The sequence below is a fragment of the Neovison vison genome, chromosome 1 (genome assembly GCF_020171115.1).
Source record: "Neovison vison isolate M4711 chromosome 1, ASM_NN_V1, whole genome shotgun sequence".
Classification (NCBI taxonomy): domain Eukaryota; kingdom Metazoa; phylum Chordata; class Mammalia; order Carnivora; family Mustelidae; genus Neogale; species Neogale vison.
The window spans coordinates 267,585,828-267,613,000 of NC_058091.1; the positions used below are offsets into that span (position 1 = coordinate 267,585,828).

General features: G+C 42.0%; 1 protein-coding gene across 4 annotated transcripts in view; it reads left to right on the forward strand.

Annotated features, from left to right (window-relative positions):
* Positions 1-27,173, forward strand: part of EBF1 (EBF transcription factor 1) — a 384,990-nt gene that overhangs the window by 204,503 nt on the left and 153,314 nt on the right. The gene's annotated exons all lie outside the window — the stretch shown is intronic.

The following is a 27,173-nucleotide window of genomic DNA, read 5'->3' on the forward strand; positions in this document are numbered from 1 at the left end:
ATCTGAAACCCTCCATGTCTACAGACCCCGTGCAGGATCCCTGCATTGCTGGTACGGGGGCGCTGTGTAACCTCCAGTCCTTCCGGTGCCCACAGCACTTGAGGTGCTGCAGGAGTCAGAGAAGAATTGGGATTTCGGTAGCAAACCGCCCCCCCGCCCCCAGGCCCTTCAGTTTTCATTGATCACTTAGTAGCAGGCAAGGTTTGGTGCTATTTACCCCAAATCCCTGATGACAAGAGAGACGATGGGGAGACGTCTTTATGCTGACTTCCTGTAGAGCTGGGAAGACGGAATCTGGCCGACGTCTGCAGGCTTCAGACAGCCCGCAACACACACAGACCGTGTGCAGAACACTTCAGCGCCACAGATTCTAAACAAAAGACAGCCAAATGCCCTCCCTGTGTTAAAAGAAGGGGGAAATATATCCCCTCCCCCATCTGTGGCCAGGCAGGGGCAATGCCAGGGTGAAATTTACACTGTGTCCGTAAAAAAAGAGAACTGTATCCAAAATCATCACTGATTTGGAAGGAATTATTTAAGCATCAGAATCTAAGTAGCTTGGGGCAGTGCACATAAACTTGACAAACAGGCTACTTTAGTCCTGTCGGACTGTATCAGCATAATAGGGCAATGAAGCTTTTATTCATTCAAAGAAAGGTTGAGTTTGATTGGCAGGGCAGTCTGCTTGAACGCAAGTGGCTCTTTTCCCCAACACTTCACTGCTATCAATTACCGTTTTGAATACGAAGTGTTTCTAATGTAAAATAATGCCAACCTCTGCCTCTATCCTCAGGCCAGAAAGCTTCTTTGTGTTATTTATTCCCGGTCTGTGACTGTTCTGAACCTTCCTCTCCCTGCCGTTTGTTTCCTTCTCCTCCTTCTCTCCTTTCAGTATCTAAATGATGTAACATTGCCCGCCAAAGTGAGGTTCATACAGAAAACATTCCTGTTCTTTATTTTAATCAATAACCTCCTGGGTGAATGACATTTCCACCTTAGTGATTTAAAATCAAAAGACCTGGGGATGTCCATGCTTGTGAATCACCCCAGGTTCCAGGAACAAAGGAGGCATTTTTGTATTTTCTTTCTTTCTTTTTTTTTTTGTGATTTCCCCTTCATACTACAAACAACTGGGCTCCGAAGTTGATTTCATTTAGCCAGTCAACTTCTGTCTGGAAAAACGTGCGCAACTGAACTGAATGCTGTTCTTATTTAAATCGGCAAGTGATTTGCTTTAGCTGCCATCTGTTGGCCGGTTAGCTATTTTAATTTGATGCCGGGGACATTACCTGACTTTGTATATTGCATTTTGATCTGCATCATGTTTGAGAAATGTCTGAAAATGACTCTAAGGGAGAGGACTTTGAAGGATTCCGTTGAACAAATATGTACATATGTTAATACAGCGCTGGGCGTACAAGTGTGGGAACATACAAGTGTGTGTATATACAGCGTGTCTTACCTAATAATCTTTACGGCCAGGCTGGTAATAAATCCTTCAAGCGTTTTTTTTCCTCCACATTTCCCACTACCCTCCTCATTGAAGAATCATTAACTTTGAGTTTTCATGGTATCCTCACCGATTTTTCTAGAACTGCAGTTTCTCTTGTCTGCAGGCCTGTGGAGCAAGGTTTGGATGACAGGGACAGCATGGTGGCATGCCCGGGCTTGCCTGAGGTCCGATGTGGACAGCACAGCCCTCTCTTTCCTTTCTCAGAGAGCCCGGAGTTTGATAGTGCTTGGTGAATAATGATTGAGAACCTCCTCACAGAGGTACCTAGGCCGTTTGAACAATGTGCAGGGCAAAGAGGTCAGCGGGCCATTACGAGGGGTGCCTGGGCTTCCTATGCTAATTAGCAGTGTGATTTTGGAACAGTCATTTACCACGTCTGCACTTTCAGCTCTTCGTGTGTAAAATGAAGTGATGGTACTGGGTATTCTCTAACGACCTTCCCTGCCCTAATGTTCCAGAAAGGCTGGCTCAGGAGCGAGAGGGAAAAGGTCATGTGGCCCAGTCTCGATCCTCAAGCTTTTCACCCACTTACTGAAGCCATGGGAATTATTTACATTTATACCACGTTCTAGAACTGGGGCTCATCAAGGGCTCGATGATCTTCCTCTCTGTTTTTTTCTCTCCTCACTAATAAACTTCCTACAACTTTGGAAGATGATTTTGTTTTTCTCAATCTTGCCTGCCACCTGATGTCCTTTTCTGCACGGCTTCTTCCTTGGCAACTCTGTAATATCTGTGCCTTGGCAACTCTGTAATATTTGTGCCTGGGCAGTTCTTTTCTTACGTTCATTAACATTCAGGTAGACATACACAAGAGCTTTTCCACTTGAACTTTCCTCTCTCGGGACAGCTTCTTTGCCAGCTCACCTGGATACGGGCATTCTCTCCCTTGAGCATATGTGCTTACAAATGCTACGTAGGAGCGAATCGTATTTTTCCACAAAAGGTGCCTCCAGTTTATAGGTTCACCACTGTGATCACTGGTTAACATTTAAGTCCCAGTTTCATGAGGGACAAACCCACCATCCTAGCCAATGTTTATGCACTAAACATTCAGCAACAGAAGGCATCTGTCTGGTAGTAATAAGGCAGAGTAGATAGTAGGACTCAGGAAACTGTGAATAATGGGACATAGAGTGGACAGAAAAAACTGGGAGTTTTAATTTCAGATTTGGAATGATGGAGATCTCTTTTCTTCCCTGTATTGGAGTTTAGGAATACGTGAAGAAATTTAGGCTGGCTAGTAGTAGAAAGGTGTGATCTTGAGGGTTGCTGCAGGGTATGAAATGAGATAATGAGGTTAAATGAGATAAAGCATCTAGCACATCCGTCACCTGGCTCCTGCAAAGATTCAGCAAATATTTTCTCTTGCTGTGGCATCTGGGTGGCTCAGTTGGCTGGGTGTCTGCCCTTGACTTAGGTCACGATCCCAGAGTCCTGGGATTAAGCCCTACTTCGGCTCCCTGCTCAGTAGGGAATCTGCTTTTTTCTCTCTCTCTCCCTCTGCCCCACCCCACTGCTCTCTCTCTTTCTCTCTCTCAAATGAAGAAATAAAATCTTTCAAAAAAAAATACTTTCTATTGTTGCTACTGTTAGGTGGAATTCATAACAGCTGAAACCCATGTCTCAGTTGATATTCTCCCATACGAGTGGGGCACCAGCTTTGACTTGGGAGGCTCTGTAGTCAGAAATCACTCCAATCTATCCAATAAACATTGGGGTCTCTCCTCTCTCTTCCCCTACACCAATTCCTCAGACCTATTTACAGGTTTTTTTTTTTTTTCCTGACAGTTATAAGTACAGAGCCATTCCATGCCATAGCGGGTCCGTACTCTCATGGCTGTTAGTTGCAAAACTGCTGGTGATTTATTACTAGTGAAAATACTTTTTGGATTCTGCATTTGCATACCCAATTTGTTAGTATTTCTGGGTCATTTCCTGCTTGCAAATATATTTAAACTTCTCCCAGGAACAGCAGCAATCCCCCCGGAAGGCCTGACAGAGTTGCCCTTGGTTTGGGTTCCATACAGCAGTCACATGGTAATGTTCTTTTCCACTGTGACTCAAGAGCTGGCATTTTACATTCTATTTCTTGCTGGTTTCACAGGCAGCAGAAGCTATTATTTCTATACCAAGATATGGCAAACAGAAATGACTTCTTCCCCAATTATTCTAATGAGGCTTCCTGAGCGTTATTGGAAAGTGAACCCATGTGTGCGTCATCACAAAACTTAATACGCTCAGCACTGGATTAGGTCTACAACGGTCTTCGAAAGAGAATACCAACTGAAAAGGGGGTGCGTGCACGTGTGTTTATAATATTTGGTTATTCTTATAAGTCAGGGTCACCAAAATGTCTCTTTCAAGGGAGAATGGCTTAACAGGAATGAAATAATTTAGTCTCTATTTCTTATGAAGCTAGCATAATATTTTTGAACAGTCAGCTGAATGCCTCCTAAGTTGCCTAGATGACTAAAGGGCTTAAAAAGTTCTTCCATGGAGATAAATAAGCTGTCAATTCATGATGAAGAAAATCAAACTCAGGGTGTTGATCTTGGCCGGCGTGCCTCTCAAGTATGAAAGACATTTTTGCCGAGACGTAGCAGAGCCCATGTGTTAGCAGTTAGCGCTCCAGTGCCACACTGAGCCTCTGCTAGCCTTTTCAAAAGATAAACATGGTTGTCAAAATAAGGAAAAGAAAAGATTAACCCATTCAGTTGCGTGTAAATAATAAATGACACTCCAGCTCCCTAGAGTCTCCACGAAGAAAGGAGGCAAGGGTCCGGAGACTGGTTTTTATTGTGACTTCGGATTTTCTTTTCTGGACACCTTCTCCCACTTGGGTTTGGAACTACAGGGTGGAAGCTCTGACATCTGGGCGCAGTGGGAAAAGAAGGTGCAGAGGGAGAGGTCTCAAAGAAATGCCCTCCCGAAGCCAATTCGTTTACTCAGGTCCTTACACTGTTACAACATCAGGGCATTTCTCTGACCTTGGGGCCTCAAGTCATGCATATTTTGGAGTGAACACTTAAAAGAAAAGAGCAAACAGGGTGATCTGTTATACCAGCTTCATGCGCTAGTAGAAAAAGACCTGCGTGTGTTACATTCTGATGTTAACATCCAGAGCTGGGCACGAGCAGGGAGGGGGCAATCATACTATTGTGTATTTCCTTTGCATTAACAAAACCAAAAGAAGGCTATCAAAACACCAGAGGGACCTGCCTGTTGGCTTCTGTGGTAGGTTGTGTCTCAGTTTGTTGTCTTGGGCTGCATCCTCTCGAGGTCTTTTTTGGCTTCAATCCAGCAGGAGGGGGGCACCCAGTAGGGCCGCAGCTCAGAGATTTAAAAACAGAATTTTAGGGGACACCAAATATTTTCTGGAAATGTGTTCTTGACGTTCTATGTAAGTTGTAGGAGCTTCTGTTTTTTGTTTTGTTTTTGTTTTTTTTTCTTCGCCCTCTGAGGTCCTATGAAGCAGCAGGCAGAGTAAAATGGAAAGCATCAGTGTGTCTCTCATTTAGGAATTCTCCAGTAAAAAATCAATGATTCCATATCACAAAAACGTCTAAGAGCTGAGGCTTAAGGACGGAATTCTGACGTGCTTTCCCAAAGCATGCCGCAGATGGGAAGGGTCACAGGACTGAGTAGGAGATATTCTTAACCTCCCCAAGCCTCCATTCCCTGCATTTCCTCATCTTTAAATGGGGACAATAATAGGGCCTAACTAGTTGAGGTATTCGAGAGAAACGGGAGGCAAAGTCTGCAAGCACTGTGCCTGCTTTTATTGCAAGGTCTCTGTAAACATTCAAAGTTGTTACTCACTTGTATTGTTTCCAGTATTATTATATCTAATATTATTATCAGTCCTATTGTTTCAACTAGTTTGTAAACTTTTCTCATTTACAAAGTGAAAGAGTTGGACCAGATGACATCTGAGATTCGATCTTGTATTAAGATCCTAGCGTTCTAAAAGTTCCTTTTGCTGTAACCGGGAGGGAAATGCACATAGACATAGGAAAAGTGTCATAAATCTAGAGATCTTGTGTAAAGAAACTAAGAAAAGTCAGAGAACTTTAAGTTGTAATTAAGCAACTGGATTAAGTTAAAATTGCCTCTATGAAGGCAGTAGTGTTTTCTCTAACCACATGTATATTATTAAGTATGTGTAAATAAAAGATGGGTGAAAAAGATGAATACTAATCTGCAAGATTCAAATGAATATTAACTCTTATTCAAATAGTACAAGTACATTGCATAGGGAAATCAAGACATGAATTCACATGACTTCTTTCTTTCTTTCTTTCTTTCTTTTTTTAAAGCTGTGCACATCCTTTGGTTACAGAAACAGCTCAAGACTTAGAGTACTGCTCATTTCCTAGTAAAGTATGACATCTGGGCTGTTCCTTTAAATATAGTACCTTGTTTGCTTAGGCTTATGGCTCAGTAATATTTGTTTTGTCTTATAAAGGCAGTGAAAGCGGGGATTACAGGTATTCCTCAAGGAATAATTAGAAATAAAAGCTTATTTATACGAGGGAAGTTTTCGAGTAGGATGTGTTCCTGCTTGAGTCATAAAAAAGGGATACTGGTTTCAGTTTCAGTTTTGATGCATTGAAACTCTATACTTTTTGTAGAGTCCATTTGGAGAGGTTAAAAAAAAAATTGCTCAGAATTCTCAGCACAAGTTCAGGTTAAAAATGGCTTGTCTTTCTTCCTCTATTTCAAGCTCTTCTACCCTACTGGCAAAACCTCTCCCCCATTCCTCTGTGTTTGAATTTTAAGAAATAAATTCAAGAAAGGAAAAATATATAACTATGGGCACTGTTCCTGTAAAATAAAGGTGTGCCAGGGATCAAAGAGAAGCCTTGTCTTGGAATACAATTTGGCCAAAACTGCCTGGTGTGTGTGTGTGTGTGTGTGTGTGTGTGTATGTTCATCTCACCATGATTCATTCTGAGGGCTGTTTTAGCCTTCATAAAATATTCATGCTAGTTGTGCATGGTTCTATAATTGCCATCTCAGGCCTTGAATTATTTATAGGTTGTACTGTTCACATAGTCTCATTTACTGATAGAGAAGATAACACCATACGAGAGGATCCCAAACACTCTGAGGCCTGTTACTTTGCATTAAGTAGTGGAATTATATTACTGTAGGTGTAAAACGCTGGCCTTTTTTCCCTCCTCTCCCTTTAATATATCATTTTTGTATTTATAATATGCTAATTGTCAGGATGCTGTTAAGCCTTATAATTCCTGCCGAGTTTTGCAGAAATCAAGATGTGGCTGAAATGATTTAGCTCTTGATCCCAGAATGATTGTTCTTAAAAACAAAAAAAACAAAAAAACAAAAAACAAACAAAAAAAACCCCAAAACCCCCTGTCTTTACACACAGCATAATTTATTGAAATGATGTATGACTCTACATGCATACCTGAGCCCTTTTGTTTTGTACTATTGATCAGTTTGTATGTCTCAGTGTTAACCAACACGTGGTTGCTTTGGGTAGACATTTACCAAGGAGGCTTTCAGGCTTGCTGTCCCCAATTAAATACTGAGTTTCAATTCAGTTGTGTGACAGTTTCTGTGCACTTATTTATTTTGCCTTCCTAATGCTCTTTTCTCTTTTCTGCCAACTTGATCTCTATTCCACATACATCACACTGTTTTGAAATTTATTCAAGGGTGGGAATATACTGTACTTGTAGCTCCTCTTTCTTTCTTTCCTTTTTTTGTATTATTTAGTTTCAAAAGTACATGCTAATGTTAATCAGTATCAAAAGCCGGACTCACCACGGAGCGTGCTTTGCTGGTATTTCACTGACATTTTCCATGTTTAAAGAGGAAACACAGATAGAAAAATTCATGGCAGCTCATAACCTACTGCTGATATATTTTAGCTCTCTCCTGCACCAGTGGAAACTCATGAATTTTCTGCTGGTTTAGGGACTTCCAACTCTATACAAATCATTTAACAAACCTTCCTCCATCTCCTCTCCCAAGACTGATCAATCTTTTCCCTTTAGCCTTCTTTCCGTCACACAGGTTGCCCTCCCTTCTATGTGTGATATGCACTTTGCTACACCTCGATCAGCCAATTCACTGCTTCTGAAAATACACCCGTGTGCCACTGATGGGGTGCGGGATGATTTTAAGTTGGCAGGCTCATGAGTTTTGAGGTGGTATCCGTCTGTGTCTTTGCATCACACTGGATCAGGTAATGACTTCAGGAAATTACTTCATGTAAAACTTCTTTTAGTCTTTCTGATCAGGCCAGGGTCCCAGTTTGGTGCGACTCTGTCTTTAATACCTCTCTCAAACTTAATTCACCTCTGGGTTCAACAAATGCCCTTTGGTAGGAAACAATATTTAGTCAAAATTCAGTGAATTTTCTTTGTTTTATTTTCATTTATTTTTATTTGTATTGCTTCCCTCTAGCTAAGGCAAGTGGCATTGGCTTGTGTTCATAACGATGTCAAGTGTCATTTAAAAAAAATGTATTGGTAGTAAAAGAAAGCCAGTCAATATCCATAAATTATTGAATAAAAAAATTCAAGTATTATGTAAACATGGCAAAAATTATGAACGTGCTTTTACAAATGACTGAAGTTCAGAGAACACTAGGGTAGGGCCAGGGCAGGGGTGAATCATTCCAGAGAGCTGGGGATTCAATAGAGCCAAAGAGAATGGCAGGGGTGGGCAATAGGTACAAAGAAGGTGTAGAAACTAAAATTATGGGAGGAGGGAAGGCAGTCATTTTTGTGCAGTTCAGCTGTCTTTTTCTTCAGGTTGTGTAAGTTCCACTCACTAAATGGGGTTCTTTTCCATTTTCTTTTTTTACGAACTGAAGAGCCACATGTACTAATGAAAAAAGTCTTCCTAAAGTCACAAGAGTCCCCTCCATCATAGGAAAACGGCGCAGGGGGTAAGACTGAGAATGAATGAGAGTTTTGATGGCTCCGGGAGGATGCTGTAAACGCCAGTGGGTTTTGTCGATTAATGTTGCTAGGAGGATAGGAAATTCGTATAATTCTCTACAGAAGAGCCCTTGGACAAGCTACATTTCTCAGTAAAGCCAGAATATTAGCTTGTTTTGGTATCTAAAGAGGCTGTGCTCTGGGAGACTTCTGGCCTTGCCCAGGGATAGCACCTGGCGTGTCATAATCGCTTAGCACGTATCCATTGCATTTGAATCAATGCTAGATAAGAGGGCTCTGATTAACTAATATTTCCTTAAAAATATACACACAGAAAAGAGAAATATGATTGAAGATGAAATTAGATCACTGTTTCATTTACTCAGTATATCCTGCAGAGTAAATGCCCATGTCTGTACACTGGGGGGTGGCCCAGGAATAAATTACATAGTTCTTAGGAGCTTGTGACAACTCACTTGACAAGACTGAGTTGTGTGCTAAGCAGATTTTAAAATTAAAATTCAGCTGTGAATATTTTACATTCTTATTTACCTCCATTCTTTCACCCAAATCAGAACAGACTAAAATCTTTCTGCTTGGGTAGATGGGGGGAATCCTATCTAAAGACAGTAAGAAGCTTAAGGCCACCTTGAGGCTGGGAAAACTGTGTCCCTCCTGGCTACTTGTTAGTGTCTGTTTTGGCAACGGAATCGAGTTGTGAAGAATTTAAAAAATTTTCTTAGCCCATGATCTATAATTTGGAGGGACATAGCTGCAATTCTACCGAGTACCTGTGCTCCTGCTCTGATAACTGTCTGTCTTCTTTTGGGCTTTTATCCCCTTGATTCTGACTAGTGCAAGCCGGTGCCTTGTGCTTTGTTGAAATCCAGCTTTAAAGGATAAGTTTGGTGCATTGTTAGAGAAAGAGGTCCTGGGCCATAGGGCCAAGTCTGGGGAAGGCGGTGGCAATGAAATGTGCTAATGAAATGTGTGCCACTGAGGAAGTCCATCAAGCTGCCCAAGCCTCGGTCTCCCCATCTGTAGAAGGAGATGATTAAATTCGTCGTTCTCTGTCCTCATGTTTTGTGGTTCCTTCATTCCCTGTTCATACTTGTGGTGATGGGCTTCAGACCCCTGGCCCCCTCGTCAAGTCAGGACATTATTTGCTATAACGCAAACAAGACTGATGATTGAATACCTTTTGAATGCCTCTGTAGACCTGTGATCTTATACAAGAATGACTTGCTGGCTATCTCCTCCCTATTCGGGTGGTTGTGTTTATTATTATTACTGTTACTATTACTACAACTACCATTATTATTACTTAACTACTCTTAATAGCAACAGTTGTGTTAATTTGGTTGTGGAACATTTTATCAGGAGGGTCCAATGTATCTAGAACATAATTCATTAAGAAGAGGGTGAAGGGTAATGAAGAATTGTAGAACTTTGTTTTTTCTGAATACTTGGTGTTTGATTCTGATTTCTTAATCTGTTTTCTGCAGTGATCAGTATGTCAGAAGTTGAAATTCTGCAAGCTTCTGCTGGTCATAGACTCATGACTTGAAGGGAAATTAATGTCCGGCTCTTTGAGCACATCACTGCTTTGATATTTCTGCCAAACGGTGTCCGGTCTATTCTTGAACTTGGGCAGTGATAGGGAACCCATCCTCTCATAAGTCAGCCCATCTCGAACCATTACAGTGTACTTTCCTTCTGTTGAACAGAAATCTGCTTGATAAAACATTTAGTCTTTTGGTCCTTGTTCTTTCTAATAGGTTTTTAAAAAGGACAGAACTGCTTTAGCCACAGAGCAAATAGTTTAAATATTTGGGCACTGCTATCTTGTCTCATCAAGGCTTCTCTTCAGACTAAATGTTCCTTCAGATAGTCTCCCACAACATTGTAGCGAGTCCTCTGACCTCTTGATCACTCAATGCTAAACATATACCAGTGCAAAGAGCAAGGGCATTGGGCCAACCAGACATCAGTTTGGATTCCAGATATGCTACTTACCTTGCTCTGTGGCCATGGGCTACGTGGTTAAGCCTCAGCTTGCTCATCCTTAAAATGGTGATAATATTGGAAAACATCGAACATCATCCAGGGTCTATAATAGATGCTAAATGAAGTTTTATTGCTTCTCTTACTTTTTCCCCTTGTCTCTCCTAAATTATGACTTCCAGAAATGATGTGGGGCTCTAGGAGGCCTGAGTGCATGAGAGAGCAGAGGGGATCTTCACAGCACCTCAGACCTCCCAATACATTGTGTTTCTGCTAATGTGGCCACATGTTACTTCACCTTGGGTTGAAGTGGAGGGCGTGCACGTTTGCTTTCAGCCCTCTGTATCTAGCCCTTGCCAATGTGCTTGGGCAAAGAAGGAAACTTTGTTATCGGGCACCAGGTAGAATGCTTGTTGATCAACAGTTAGTACCTTTGGAGCACGAAACCCTGCCCTTTGTGAGTGCTTGGCATTTTGCGGAATTAGAATTTTGCCTTCTCTGGGCTTTCTTCAACAGTCTCTCTACCTGGTCCTCAAAACAAAACAGCAGGAATAAATATCACCCTCAGAGGTGCCTCTTTCAAATTCAAAAGAAAGGCAAACAAAATAGGTGTCCCCTAGTGCAGCAGAGAATAGACCCTCCAATCATCTTCATGAAAGAATAAAGACAATCCTTCCAGTGTTCTCAAGATGGAGGACTGAATGTGTCAGGCGTGATTCTAAGTCACTGCCTGGATGAAAAGGCAGGATAGTGAAATGAAAGGGGAATAGGGAAACTTTGGAATTGGGTGGGTCCCCAAAGATAAAAATGAAATAAATTTGGGGGGTGCATATGAGGACCTGTGCCAAAGTTGGAAAAAAAAAATAGGGGCCACCACCAATATGGCAACACAAATAAATGCTTTGGAAGAGGAACTATGAGGATTTCATCGACTCTGTGTGGTAACGTAATACTAAAAGAGGGGGGAGGTCCACCCTCCTCTGCTTGGACAAACTGAATGGCAGCGCCCTTCTCTGCGATGGGCTGGACTGAAAAGTGTGGTATATTTTCTAAGGGTATCCTATCCTTTGGGTCCCCGATAAGCAACGGCACATTGTTATGCAAATTGTCCCTATTCCCAGCGGGATTTTGCTGTGCCTTGTGAAGTCCTCTGCTGGGAAAAGCGCTTTTCAGCTGTCTCCTCCTGGGTTGATATCTTTATAGAGCGACCAGAGCAGACAGTGCTCTCTGCATTCGTTCCACACAGTGCCCAGAGTTCTAGTGTCTTCCATTTCTGCCTCACTTTCTCTCTCTCTCTCTCTCTCACACACACACACACACACACACACACATCCCAAGTGCCTTTTCCTTCTGACACACTCCAGAAGACATCAGTCCTGGAAGGACATAAAGTCAAATGCCTCCCTTCAGGCTTCTGAAGGAAAATTACACGTCATCCTTTTTTTCCTTTCCCGTTCCCTCTTTGTCGGGGGAACATAAACCCTCCTTCGGTGGCTGTGAGTTGGCTTTATGAAGTCATTTTGAATCCTTTCAAGAGTAGGTTATGAGGGAATGCTTTCAACATCACACATGTTGAAATCCCCTCAAGTTTCACTTATGCCACTCCTACCCCCACCCCTGGCAATGTAAGGCCATGCCCTTGCCTGCTGTGCCGCTCTTCCAGCATCTTTATTGCCCCAAAGTTGTGCAAACACCAGTAGACTGGGGCACCAAGTCATCACGCAACTCACTGGTCCACCAGCCTTTCCACTTGGCTGTGCGGTATGTGACCCCAAACTGTACTTTCCAACCATTTTCTTGAGCATCACACATTGCCCAATTTTCAAATAACAAGAAAGAGTGCCCTTGCATCACTCTTGGTGTCTCTCCGCTCTCTGGGGCTGTGTGGAGGGTGTTAGACTTGACTAAGGCATTTGCAGACCCCAGGAAAACAAATTGGGCAATGCGGTCCCTGCCGGGCTAAGTACAACTCAGATACTTTTGTAATAAACATGTAATGAAAACATGTTTGCACCATTTACTTTAGTTTCCTTTAAAAAGAAACTAAAGAGAGAAAACAAGCGGCACGTGTAACACGTCAGTGTTTCTTGGATACAGATTAAACTCTGAGCCATGAGTAATACGAAAGTCTATAGACTCTGGGTTTGCAAAACATGAATCTTTGTTTAGGCAGTTAAATTAAAGCTCTTCTTTATGAATATTAATTTAATGGTAGAATGGGGAGTATGGCAAAAGATCTGTAGTATCTATTTTTGTTGTTATTTGTTTCTCAGATAACTTTAATTTGAATTTTGGCCACTGTGTTTGAGCTAAATCCTTGCCACAAAACTGCTACAGAATTCTCAGGGATAGATACAATCTTCAGGGGAAATTTTTTTTTTAAGTTTTTTTTGTAGGGTTTGTATAGTCAGGGGTGAAGGTATCCTCTGAATTTTGGCGGTGAGTGGGAAAGATGAGTGAAAATGGGCTCTGAGAGTAAATGGCTGAAAGTCTATCATAGAGGAGGTATGATAAAGACACTGTAGGATCCATTTCAAACTTTTCAAAAACATACTTTTTTGAATTTTGTTAATTTTCATGTTTATTAAGAAAAATCAATATCTGGAATTAAAATGGGGTGGCAGAGAGAAAGAAAACAATAATAATTAAAAAAATAACTGTATGGGGGCACCTGGGTGGCTCAGTCAGTTGAATGTCTGATTCCTGATTTCGGCTTAGGTCGTGACCTCAGGGTCCTGGGATCGAGCCCTGTGTCAGGGCTTTGTGCTCAGTGGGTAGACAGTCTGCTTGTCTCCCTCTCCCACTGCCCCTCTCTCCTCTAAAAGAAATCTTTTTTTCTTTTAATTTTGTTCAGTTAACCACTGTATAGTACATAATTAGTTTTCTATGTAGTGTTCAGTGATTCATTATTTAAGTACAACAGCCAGTGACCATCACAGCATGTGTCCTCCTCAATACTCATCACCCTGTCATCCCTTCCCCTCTGAAACCCCCAGATTGTTTCTTGGGGTTCATAGTCGCTCATGGTTCTTCTTCCTCTCTGATTTCTCCCACTTTGAATTTCCCTGGAAGCTTTGGTACACTCTAAAAAGTGGCACACATTGTATTTTTCCAAAATCAAGGCAAGTGGAGAGAGTTGTTTTCTACACTAAGAACTCAGCCCACAAAGCTGTGGCCTTGAATGTAGATTAACTACCAGGGAAATTCCTGGCCTTCTTTGCTCCTGGAGTTTTGTCATTGTGTGTAGTGCTCAACACACGTGTGTGAGGATCCAGACTCTTCTGTCAGTGCCAGAGTTGCCTCGGGCATGGCAAGGGAACAGAAAAGGACACCTGTTAAGGATGTGTCCTCTCTTCTTGACTCTTGAATCCAATGAAAATACAGAGGTTGGGTTACACCCAAATTACATGCTAATGATTTTGTGAAATATGAAGTCATGGCTTAGAAGGAAATATAAACTATCCAGATCTGTTTAGAAGCCAATAAGTACTCTCTTCCATCCCAACATCCAGCGACCATCAATTTTGACATAAATATGTGGACCCTTCCTCTAACTGCTGGTATTTTCATCATAACATTGACCTTCCCTTTTTCATCAACACCACTGGGCCTTCATTATTAGTTGGGATGTCAGGTTGTCCTGAAACCTGGCCAGGAGCAACAGACCAGAACTTGTAACAAATTTGAAATTGACATTGACCACATTTATGGGACTGTCATGGTTCCCAGTGCTGTATATTTAATCTTTTGGAGAAGAACGTATAAGGGTTATTGCACAGCTCTTTGCCACAAATTATCCATCACATTTATTCCACATTTGTGCCTGTGTATGTGTGTGTGTGTGTGTGTGTGTGTGTGTGTGTTGGCATGCTTTGTTAGTTTGTGTGGGTATGTCTGTATGTGCTTAGATGTATACAATATGTGGAGATATACACACACACACGTATGTATTTGTATGTATATATGTATATATGTATTACTGGAATCCCCAGGGTATAGTTTATAGTTTGGAAAGAAATCATCTTCCATCATTCGTCACTGCCTAGCTGTTGTAGAATGGGCCAGAACATCATTTGTTAACAGCGACAAAGCCGCACTCATAAACGCCGACATGTTACATTAATTTATAGGCACTGAGTGACTTATTAAAAGTGACGTGTGAAATATAACAGGACCCGGTATGGATGATTAGGTTTCGGGCTTTGAATTGTTGACAAGGCAGGGGTAATGAATTGCGGGACACCAGCTCCTGCGTTTCCCCCTCATTAGTCAGTATTAGCTGCATTAATAGTAATAATTGGATATATTCATCATTTAAAATGTTTTAATAAATGTTTGGACAGTACCCGATCGGAGCTGTCAAATATTAGGCTGGAAGAGTTGTGACAAGAGAAAAATGATGATGTTCCTTAGGTGCGAGATTTATGCAGCTTTGGGGATGCCAGCCTTGACTTTCTACTCCCAAAGGAACTCTGAGTTCACATGAGCTAGGGATGCAAACCATGGAAATGGGGAAACCTACTCTCCTCTGTCGTATAGGATAGTTCTGCAAGAAGACTTTGAAGGGGGGGCAAGGACTGTCTGGGAGTCAGTCGCTAACATGGTTTCCTGGGAAGAGATTAAGAGTCCTAGGGTTGACCCAAGTTAGGGATGTGGCCTTAGGCAAGTCCTTTTCCATGTTTCGGAGTCTGTTTCTGTGCCTATGATGTATGCCATTTGGGTCCCTCTGAGAGCCAAGACTGCGTGAGTTTCATCATCAGATGTGATCCTTTAACTCTAGGTAGACTTCTCAGTGACTTCCCCCTTCCTTCACTCCTCAGTGTTTACTAAGTACTTCTGTGTTGGCTCCAATGAGGACTGAGAGGATGCGGGAGAGCATTCTCTTGCCCCCTGGAAGACGATCAGACATTGTTCAGTTATATGCAGCATTATCTGTGTCATATAAGCATGGTTTTATTTCTGCAGTAACTGGAGGCTAGATGGATCCCAATGTTATGGTTTAATGCTGCATTCATCTTTCTCTGTTCCCATGATCAAATTAGGGCTATTGTATTATATGCAAAAGACATTGAGAGAAAGAGGTTTAGCGTACATTTACACAGCTTCTAGCCCCCGAACTGTTCCCTGGACCCCACTGCTGCAAACACAACAAAGCTAGGAAAAACATAAACAAATGTTTATTTAGCCTTCATTTTAACTGATAGAGGTTTTAGACCAAGATGGAGACTGACAGAGATTCTATACTAATACTAATATTAATACTAAAAACAACAACTAGTAATAATGCAAACAGCTAAACTTTACTGAACATTTACTACATGCTATTCACGACCCTGTGGACTTTAATACATATATTCTCTTATTTAATCCTCACAACAATTCTCCCATGCAGATATTATAAGTCCCATTTCACACATGAGGAGACAGAGGCTTAGAGAGGTTAATTGATTTTTTTTTAGGTCACACAACTGATAAGTGGTAGAGCCCAGATTGGAACCTGTTTGTCTGATTTCATAATTTAAGCACCCTGCGAATGCCCCTAGCAGTCGGGGGGCCTGTTCATTTCTGAAGGCATGGTTCAGGAGGGATGTTGTCTAATGAGAGAATTATTTTGAAGAGGATGACTAGGAAGGTTAAGCATCTATAAATCATGTCCTGAGGTGGTAGAAGAAAAAGATTTGCTTTTTCTGGAAAAAAAGGCCTGAGAAGATCAAGTGGCCACTTTAAATTATTGAAGTGTTTTCTTGGGGAAGAAGGGAGTGTTGCTTTCTGGACTCATGCTAAAATGGGAGTTTCTGAAGGTAAATGACAGGAAGGCAGAATACAGCTCTGGGACATAGGGAATATCCTCACAGTGCTGTCCCGTTTGGATGGGAGGCACTTTCACCCCATGATGGGACACCTTCACGATCCTGTTTGATCCTGTCTCCCCTCTGGCACCGATCACATCACTTTCCTCCTTGCTTACTCTCTAGTCACACTGGCCTTTGTGCTGGCAGGAATGCTCTTCCCCTAGAGGTTGGCATGGCTGGCTCCTTCTTGTCCTGCTGGTCTCAGCCAGAAGAGCATTTCGAAGAACTCCCTGACTACCAAGGAGGTTTAAAAGATCCCTCCTTCCTGCCTGCAGTCATTTCCCATCTGCCATTTTCTCTCTTCCAGTAGCTCTGATCAATCATCAACATTATCATGTTTTGTTATGATTTTGTTTTCTTGCTTTTTGTCCTCCTTTTCCATGAGAATGCCAGGTCCATGAGGGGAGAGAGCTTTCCCATCTTCTGCTTTTCATCTCCAGCTCCCAGGACAGGCATAGAGTTGCCCAAGCCCCCCTTTGTCAAAGTCATTGGGAAAGGGATCCCTTCTTAGGGTGGGAAGCTACACTAGGTGACCCCTGTATTTCTTGCTTATTCTTGTAGCCCAGGAGCATCGCGGTGTTGCAGTAACTCTCCTTGTTTCTTTGCCTTATCGGAAAGACAAGAGAGTGTTTGAGAGCTTAAAAAAACCTCAATACCTGCCCTTGGTCTCTTTAGAACCAGTACTCTCTTCAGATCTGAGATAACCCTTGACTCAATGGCTTTGATTTTCTCCCTTCCTAACTCTGGGAATTCTCTACATTTTCTGCCATTCGTCTTTGGGGTCATGTGTATTTGCATGTGATTCTGGCATCATTTATATCAAATATGTTGAGAATGCACCAAAGAAAATGTTTGGATGATATCAGTGAGACTTTACAGAACTTGTGTTTATCATTAGATGATATTCTCCCTTTTGAGAAAAAAAAATAAGATTATTGCCACATAGTAAAAATCTGTGGATGTTTTTCATTAGCACAATTTGGTTTTGCAAACATTCCAGCATGTGGTTCCTTACAATAAGTCGTCATGCTCTGCACACGCAGTTCACAGCTGGAATGTCTTGGGGCTCTTGGTGCCTTCAGTTCATTTATTTTGGTTTCTCAGCTATTTCTCTGTTGTAGGTAGCGTTTTTTCATGCTACCTACCTGCTTACTGTTCTTTCAGATTTAAGCATATATTTATAAATTATATCCCAGTTTCCGAGCATACAGGGATGAAGACATTGATCTTATCTTCAAGGATATTACTCTCTAGTTGGGAGATCAGTAGTTAAGCAGTCACTAAGTAGCATGGTAGATAGATATGGCCCTAGAGGAATGTGCCGTGGGAACCTTGAGATGGAAGGGTTTGGATTTTTCTAGAGGAACTTGGGAAGGATTCTCAGGAGGAGAGAAGGCATTTGTGATAATTTTGTGGAAATACAGAGGATTCTTCTAGACCAGGAGTGGACAGGGTGGGGATCTATGTAAGGGGGAAGAAATAGCATTTGAGGAAGCCTGAGAGAGTTCAGAGGGTTTGGGAAATCCATTTCTTTAGCATAAAGGAACATAACAGACTTCAAATGAGATGTAGCTGTGACCAGATTGCTGGAGGCCAGGTCAGAAGCGGTGGCCTTTGTGGCACGAGACAATGGGAAGATGGGAAGAGAGCATGTACAAATTTGAGACACTGTCAGCTGTATGTGAGGCTCATCTCTCAGGAAAACTGAGTAACTTCTGGCATCAGAGGTAGGATCTGTGGAATTCACTTGGAGAATTTTAGTATAATGAAGCAGTGGTTTTCTTGCTGAGACAGTCTTGTTGAACAGTTTCCGTGTACGATTTTAGGAAAATGATAGCCATATTATAGGTCACTTGCTTTAAATCCTCCTTAAGGTGTAAGCTCGTGATACGATGCCTACTTCACCAAAGATGCAGTTTCTTCAGTCTTTAGGCAAAGATCTCTTAAAATGGGCTTTCTCTCACCCTACCCTTGGTCATGACATCTTGGTGATAGCATGGGCCTGAGGCAAACCCTGACTATGTCCTGTATGTAACTGGCTTTGCTGGAGTTGAGTCCTTTTCTCAGCCCTGTGACAGGCACAGTGAGAGCAGAATTAGCGGCTGCCTTCATTTGTGGTTAATTCTAACTTAAGATGATGACTATGTTGTCCTGGGTATTTATACATTCTATGACTACAGGTGAAAACACAGTTGGACCTGGGGATATGCAATGTATTCATTGTTTAGTTTGTTTTTTTGCAAATGCAGATACCCTGGGACCCAAGTTATCAAAACTTGCCTGTATCATTGGGCAACTCAAGGGTCATTTTTTTTTTAAGTTTCCCCCACCTACTTTGGCTGACACACAAGTTACTCTGACCCACAGTAACATTTTCAAATGAAATTGTTTTACACTCGTTCTCAAATAATATGCCCCTTTGACCTGGCCTAGGTAATTATTTTGAGGAAATATTCAGATAGGCAAATAAAATTTTATGTCCAAGGATGTTCACCAAAGTATTATTTATAATAACAAAATCTTGAAAGTAATCAAACAATAGATATTTTGAATGTCTACTCTACATGAGGAAGTGTTATAGAGCCAAAAACCCCCTCAAACCCCACATTTTGAAGATTATTTAAGATGAAAAAAGAATATAAAAATCTGTATATTATAAAATTTGTATATACACGGAAAGACTGGGAGGAGATGAGGTACAGATGGTTTTTATTTATTTATGACTTTTGAGGATTTAAACTTTTTTAAAAAAAATGATGACTCAACATTTATAATCAGGAAAAAGCTAGACACTATTTAAAAATATACCAACTGGAATTTTTAAGCGGTACCTAAAGGTACCATATAACCAAAGAAAAGATAATGTGATGCGTGATGGCAAAAAAATGGGAATTGCTACGGTCAAACTAAACTGCTTTGGCATTAGCATCTTGTTAAGCTCCAGAAGAGCATTTATTTAAGGCAGCATTTGACTAAGCTAATTCCGGACATTTCTCTCAACTCCTGTGCAGTTGGTTTTAAGTTGCAGGGGAGATTTCTGGCTCAGGCCAATGGAGGGAGTATACATAAACATGGGGTTTATTTTGTCAGGGATGTTCTTGAGAGACTCAGTTCTCTACTGATCTTTTTTGTTCTTTGTGGCCATTTATTTACTTTTGAAAATACCTCTCCAGATCCTCACTTGAGTGAAAAGGAGATCTGTTCTCATGGCAGGGCTCAGTTGCTGATCAACAAGGCTCTAAGAATTGCGAACAAATTCGGTTACTGCTGTTTTTCCCCGTTCAAGCAAGTTGGCTTCCTTTCTGTAAATGAATGATGTTGCTTCACATCTTTTTATAAATTCCCATCCGTGTTTCATATTCTGTGCTTACTATGTCATGGGAGGCATTGATTAATGTTTCTCCCCACCCTCCAGTTCCTTTTTTCTTTTCTTTTTTACTTGCCTTTAAATAAGGCTCCATGATGTCGAAAGTTCTTACCCATCACCCATTGAATTCTCCAGGAAACATAGGGGACAAATGACTAGAAAAGGTCTGAGCTGATTCTACTCATCCCTTTAGTGAGTGCATGAGAAGAGAGGAGATTTACAGTTAAGGTCCTAAATCAGATCTGGCTGTTAAAGTTTTTGTTGAGGATTTAGGGAGGCTAAAGCTAAAACTGAGTGTCATCTTGGAGGTTAATCCCCCCCCCTCTGGAATGTGTGTCCCGCTGCCTGTGAGACTGACATGGTAGAACAGCTGAGTGTGAGAGGCCCCCGAGTTTGCCTCTGTGCAGGGCACTGGGGGCGGAGATAATGATGACAAAGCTAGGGTTCTGAGGCAAAGGTGCTTACACCCTGAGACATGCATGCAGTGGAGACACAGGGTGTTCTGTGGGCTAGGAGTGAAGGGGAGCAAGAGCAGGTGACCCTGAGCAATCAGAAATGTCACTTGTCTGTCTTGCAAAGCATTAAGCAATAACCCTTTTAAAGTTCCAGCTGGGCATGTGACTGAGAAAAGCATGGCAGCGAGGGAGTCAAAAGGCTGAGAGGGTTTTCTTGTCCTTCTAAAGGTGAAGAGGGTTCAGTGGCACCAAAGAGCACCACGCCAAGATGGTGGCTAAGTTTCTTGGCAGTGGAAACTATGAGAGGTGGCTCCTTTCCACATAATGGTGGCTTGTCTCTAAACTCTGAGTGGGGCCATTTTTATATTCTAGATCCTCATGCCTATCCTTGAGAATCAGGGTGAATAGGCAGGCAGATGGAAAAGCCCCATTTACAAACATCTGGAACATATTCTGAACAGTGATACATTGGATACAAATTATTTAGTGAACAAAAACATTGATATGGACCTTAGTCACACCTGGGTTTGAATCCAGGCTCTCTCCCTTACTAGATATGTGACACAGATGAATGGACTACTAATACTATCTATCTTAGAAGTTGCTACCTTAAGGTTACTGTGTAGATTCAATGAGATAATATTAGTAAAGTGTTTGGCAAATTAGATTGCACATAGTAAGCACTCAACAGTAATTCTAATAAGAAGAACAAGAATGATAGTAATCATGATGATATTTTCACAGTAGTAGCAGAAGCAAAAATGTTGCCAGTACTGTAGGAGTTTATCGATCAATACTCGTCTTATTTCTCAGGAGATGCCAAAGTAAAATACAGGACTAAAGTTCATTTATCTACCATATAGTGGACGTTTATGATACACAAACAAGGTTCTACTGAACACCATGGAGGAAACAGGGTTATATAAAATATGGTATCTCCATTTAGGCACTTATAATCTAGTTGGGCAGATAAAAGTTGTAAATGCAGATAAGAAATTACAAGGTGATAAGGGACCAGTGTGGTATTAATAGAGGCTGTGGGAATCTAGATGGTCTATTTTGGCCAATGTGGTCAAGGAGGCTTTGGTGTCAGCCTTAAAGAATGGATTTTGTTTCCTTTGAGTAGACAGAATTTCAGGCAGTGGGGACAGTATGTGTAGAAGCTTGGAGGTGGGAATTAGCTAGCAAACTTTCAGGGAATGATGAGACATTTGAACAGAAGTTAAGTAATGGGCAGTTTTGGAGTAAAAAATCAATTAGTCACTGAGGTTAGGCAAATCCTTAGCCCCTGGAATCACTTCACATTGTTTCACAGCCAAGTGATCCAATCAGGTTCATGCGTAGATAACCTGAATATGAAATGACCTTGGTAAGTACCATAAGAAAGATCCTTCAGACCTTGAATGCCTTAGATGGATGGAGGAACATGGCATTAACTCCAAATGGGAGAATCTGGACAGTCTTACTGGAAGAAGAGTTCTTAGCCAGACCTGGAAGGATGGAGGGACTTTAAGAGGGTGAGAAAGCTGTTATAGGCAAAAGGAAAGATTGAACTAAAACTTGAAGGTTGGAGAAGACTCTTCTTTCCCAGCGAACATGGGTCATACATATTATGTTTACAGGCTCATAAGGTTATTCTATTTTGAGATAAAGACCAATATAGTTTCCTGCATGTCACTTGGATAAAATGGAGGGTAGATGAGGAGGACTCCTCGTGTGCTATTTTTTGTATTACAGCTGAGATGTGTCTCTTGTAGAGAAAATGGAGTGGGACTGATTTTTCTCTTAATAGACACACAAAGGGGAAGATGATTGCTGTAGATATCTCTGACCATCCATGTGCCCCAGACAGGAGAAGTCTGTCTGTATCTTCAGTGCCTGGAACTCCCCATCTAAGGAACCAGAACAATGGCCCATTTGACCCATTGTCTCATGGTACTCACTAGCCATCCCCCATTCCTGACCTCATCAGGGAGAGCTTACCTTCTATTAGACATGAACCAACTGCTCAACACCCAAGATCTGTTCCTTTCTTTCCTTCTAGTCTCCAACTTTCTGACCAGGCTATGGATGTCTCAACATGAAATAAAGAGACACAATATTTTCTCTGTGTTTTGGAAAAGGGGAGCAGAAGTTCAGCCTCTCCTAATTGTTTGTCATTTAAAGCATGATTTCTTAACTTTATTAATTTGCTGCCTATAAGAAAAAAATCAAGAGAGAGAGCAAGTACGGCACCTTGCGACTTATTTGATGATGGCTTTGTTGTCTAATGGTGGCTTTATTTTGATGCAGGCGTGTGTGTGTGTGTGTGTGTGTGTGTGTGTGTGTGTGTGTTCCTCCCATCCTCTTGAGCAAACAGGTCTGAAGAAGCGTTACTTGAGAAGGCAGCCTGTGTCAGGCGGGCCTACTGTTCTTTTTAAAGAATTGTGGTGTCTCAGCTTCTGAATTTCTTAGGCACCTGAACTAATGCTAGTTTACCACTAGATAGCACAGAGTGTAATGCCAGTGTCATATTACAATTAACAGCAATTCTGGTGGCTGTCATCACTTAGTCTGAACAGAGGATCTCCACAAAAGTATGACACCGTTACGGTTGCTAATTCAAAAGCATTGTGTGAACTATGACAGACCCTGGTGTGCCTTTTATGCTTATTCGAGTGAATAAAGTCTAGCGTCTTAAATGGAGGAGAGGGAGAAAAAGTTTTAACACATTTCTGTAGATGAGCCCAGGAAGGGTCAACTTGGGAAAAAAAGTTGTGTTAAGGGAAGTAATTAAACAGAGGCAGAGAGATTGAATATTAGTGCTTTTACAGAGTAAATGAGGATAAATTCTGTTAATTATGTGACTTTTTCCAGTACTAATGCGATAATAAAGTACTCTAATTCTGCAGAGGCTTGTCACAATCCCAGCTAAAGCAGTGACCCTTCCACTAGGTGAGACCGAGAAGCAACTTATAAAGCTTTCTAGCAAAAAGCAAGAAATCATAGTTAAATGGATTTTTTTTACGCTCTCCATGTTTAGTGTAGTGCCATGAGACTGTTGGTGAATGAACTGTCTTACTCAAGGCACAGAAGCACTTACACTTGCTTTTACGTTTAGTTCCTAAGGGAAGAAATGTGAGCAATTCAAGAGTATAAATAGCCCAGTACAGGATTCTGGTACGACTGATCGCACCAAAAAAAGATTGTACTTGGAATGTTGGTGAAATTTCAGACTTTAGGACTTTAATCTTACAAAAATTTATGAGCAGAAACTTGTGTTAGGGCAACAGAGAAACAAAAGTTGATTGTTTACAACATGATAATTATGGTGAGGAAATAGAGGAGAGATTTAGGGATATTTGGGACAATAGGGTGGTGTCCCGGTACATGGGATATTTGAACCTGGTCTTGACTGTTGAGTAGCTGTTTGGATGAGAAGGATGGGAGAGGGAAAGAGGAATCAGGCTAGGAGAGAGCTGCAGCATGTGCAAAGATGTAGAGTTGGCATAGCAGAGACAGTGTGGAGGGGAAGGAAAAGTGGTCCAATGTCGTGGTCGTGGAAGCTGGGAGGTGACCCCAGGAGAAAGAAGGTCGCAGGGGTAGGTTTGGTCCAGATCATGAAGGAAAGGGGTGCTACAGAAGCAGAAGGAAGCTTTAATTTTTTTTTTTTTTTAATGGAGAGGCACGTGCACAGATTTTAGCACACAATGTCTAAGGACTGAGAACAATCCAGGAGGTGCCAGAGCATATCCATTGGTGCACCTCCCAGCTGCACAGAGAGCCTGGGTTCCTAGAGAGCCTTGTTCTCGCTTTCAGAACACAAGCTGCCTAGGGAGACTGCATTTAAATCTTATCGATGCTTGCGGTGCCCTGTCTGTTGGTAGGCAAGTTACCTAATCTCTCTGTGGTTCAGTTGTTTTCTTCCTTGGTGAACTGGGTGGCGGTGGAGGGTGGATGGGTGGGGTGGGGATTGCAGGGCTATACTGAGAATTAAAACAAAGCAGGCACCAAACACAGTATGTGGCGCATAGTAACCGCTCAATAAAGAGTAGCTATGCTTTTACTCACTACTCTTCTTCTAAAGCCTAACACTTGGTAAAGGATTCAACTAGGCTACTTGGGAGCAGTCTTCCCCTTAAAAAGAAAGTCAGCTATGGTCAGAAGGAAACTTGTACCCTGAGTCATCTTGGTTAAGAGTCATCACATTAGAGCTTGCACGCAAACTTGATCCCATCCACAGTTCAAGGAAAAACACAGGCAATCTCCTATTTTCCCAGGCTGTGCTTCCCTTTGAGGAAAATTTATCATCACCATTATCTTTGTAAGGAAAGAGCCTTCTTTATTAAAATTAGACTCAAAATATGCTCTGGGTTCAGGGAAATGGATCTGGAAGTAGACTGAAGTCCCAGCAGACCCAGTGCTCTCTCTCCACAGCTCATGGCCCCAGTTGGGGGTGGGGAATTGTATTAGGTTTCACATGGCTGCCATCAGCAGCAGAGCCTGGAGTGACAGATGAAAACTCAGGGGGAAGACCCAGGGACCTCTCCTACAGCCTTTCATACCCACCTGCAGCAGCTTCTCAGCATAACTGTCCTTTTGCTTTAGTGGGAAACGAGTCATTTATCACCATTTTATTTCTCTTTCCCTTGTGGTGTGGGTCTTCTTTCCATCCTTAAGAATCTAGCTTTGAGTCAATTAGGAAAGACGTTAAAGACCAAGTGTGTCTGTTTTGGGCAGGGAGCTCCCATCGCAGTCTTAAGTCAACTCAAGGTGGGTGCTTAAATATTTTGGGGACCAGATTTATGTTTATCTGTCACTCTACAAGAGGATCTGGCTAGAAATGCTAGAGAGAAAATCCTGTCCCTTAAGTCATTATTAAAAGTCAAAAAAATCAGAAAATTGGGAATCCCTCAGGAATCCATACAGTTACTCGTCCATTCACTTAGCGAATATTTGATTACCAGATGCCAAGCACTGTCAGGTTCTGGGTAAAAAGTGATAGGGACTGGAGGGGGCCCATTGAGATAGGATGCAGGGAAGGCATCCCTGGGGAGGTGATGTCTGTGGGAGACCTAAAAGATGAGAAAGAACTAAGGCCAGATCCTTTCAGGGCTAGGGAGGGGAAAAGCTGGGCATGTTTTTCGAGGTGAGAGGAAGCCCCCATGGCTGGAGAGCTTAGGAATTGGAACAGAGGCTGCCGCTAATCAGCTGGATGGCTTTGGCCTTGCCACTTGACCTCTTTGAACCTCTGTAGTCAAATGGGGGTGACTTTACCTACCCCTACCACATCCTTCAAGGGTTTCTTGAAGATTAATTGAATAAGTTCGAAAATAAATATTTTCTAAGTGAAGCATGGTTTTAAAACTATAGCCTGTGTTTGTTGGTTTCGTTTTTTGTTTTTGTTATTGTTTTTTTGTGTTTTTTTTGGCTATTTATTTAGAGAAGACCGGATAACTCTTTTTCATCGGAAGAGGTTTATCCTTAATAATACCAGAAGCCTACTCTAATCACAGTTTAATTTCTAACTGCGTCCAAGGATAAGCAGTGAGCCCAACGGTATAGTCTTGCTCTCTGTTATGAAATGGATCCTGATTTCAGATCCCAGTTCTGGCATTTACAGTTGGGCCTCTCTGGCCTCAATATATTCATCTATGAAATGGGGATATTATTAGGACTTAACTAATGGGTTTGTGGTAAGGACTCATGGACTGATTCCTATAAATGCCCTGTCTGGCACGTGCTGAGTGAAATGGGGGCTTCTTATGTGAAAATGGGAGTGATTCTTATGTCAATGAGGCCTGACCAGATTCAAGGATCCTCCCAGTAAATGTAAGAAGGGATAAGAGTTGTTTATACTGGGTTGATGGTGTCTTCTTTCAGGGAGGAAGTTCCAAACTGCTGACTTTTGAGGCCACAGACTCTTCAGAAGCCGGGGGGAAGGCACCGAGTCAGGTGTTTTGTTTCCTGCATGCTTAATTGGTTGTAAAATGCTACTAACCCTTACAGTTTCTGATTGAATTAAGTGCCCTGGGAAATCCAGCTGTGAAGAGAAGGGCACGGGAGGTGTTCCCTGTGTCTGTCTTCACTGTCTGCGGACAGCCTCATGCTGGTGAACATGCACCACCTTCACTTTTGCCTCCAGCTGTGGACACTTTTCCCAACGTCTCTCTTCACCCACATGTCAGCTGCCCAAGGTCTGGGAGAAAAATCCAGCTTGATCCCATCTGGATTTCAGGTGACAAGATTCTCGGAAATAACAAAACAAAAGAAAACATGCCCCTGCTTTAAAAGCAAGAAGTACTTATGTTACTTTATGTTACTTTAATGAGAGAAGGCCCACTGAATGGAGAAGCAGGGTTCTCTTACTATAAATTTTTTTTTTTTTTTTAACTCAAAGATGGACGCAAAGAAGGCCCAGCCCTGGGCTCACAGACAAATGGGTTGCTGTTCCTTTGGTGATTACAGTTTAAAACGAGAGATGCAAACTGGGATCCCCTTTTCCAGATTTGTTTTTTCTGACCCTTATATCGCCTGGAAGATTGGCAAGTTTCACCCTTAGCAATCTGTGTTTCCAGCTTCTCTTGAAGTAGGAGGCTCTGGGAAAACTGTCCTTGTGCTCTCCATGCACGCAACTGGCTGGAGAATAGCCAAGGCTGTCCATTGCAGACAAGGTGGTGTGTGCACATATATGTATATGTGTAGGTATATCTATATGTTAGTGACTAAGGGGGAGGCCATAGGACATTGAGGTTTTTGTATAACCTAAAGTTACCAGGGCTCGGCAGATGGACTATTCTTTCTTTTTTACACACACCTTTTAGGGGCCCACCCTTCTACTCCCTTCTCAGCTCCATCATTGTGTCAACAGCTCCCTCTTCACGTTTCCACCTTATTTGGAGGGAGTTGCCTGATACCCTGGGGTACGTTCTATTGCAGATTCATCTCTTAGAGTTTATAAGCAACCCAACCTTATATCTTTCTGGGTTCAACTCGAGTAGACCAGGACTCAACTGGTTTTTAGCCCCTCAGACAAATAGCCTGTGACTTAATTGGATTGGGCCTGATTGGCTGGACTTAGGTCAC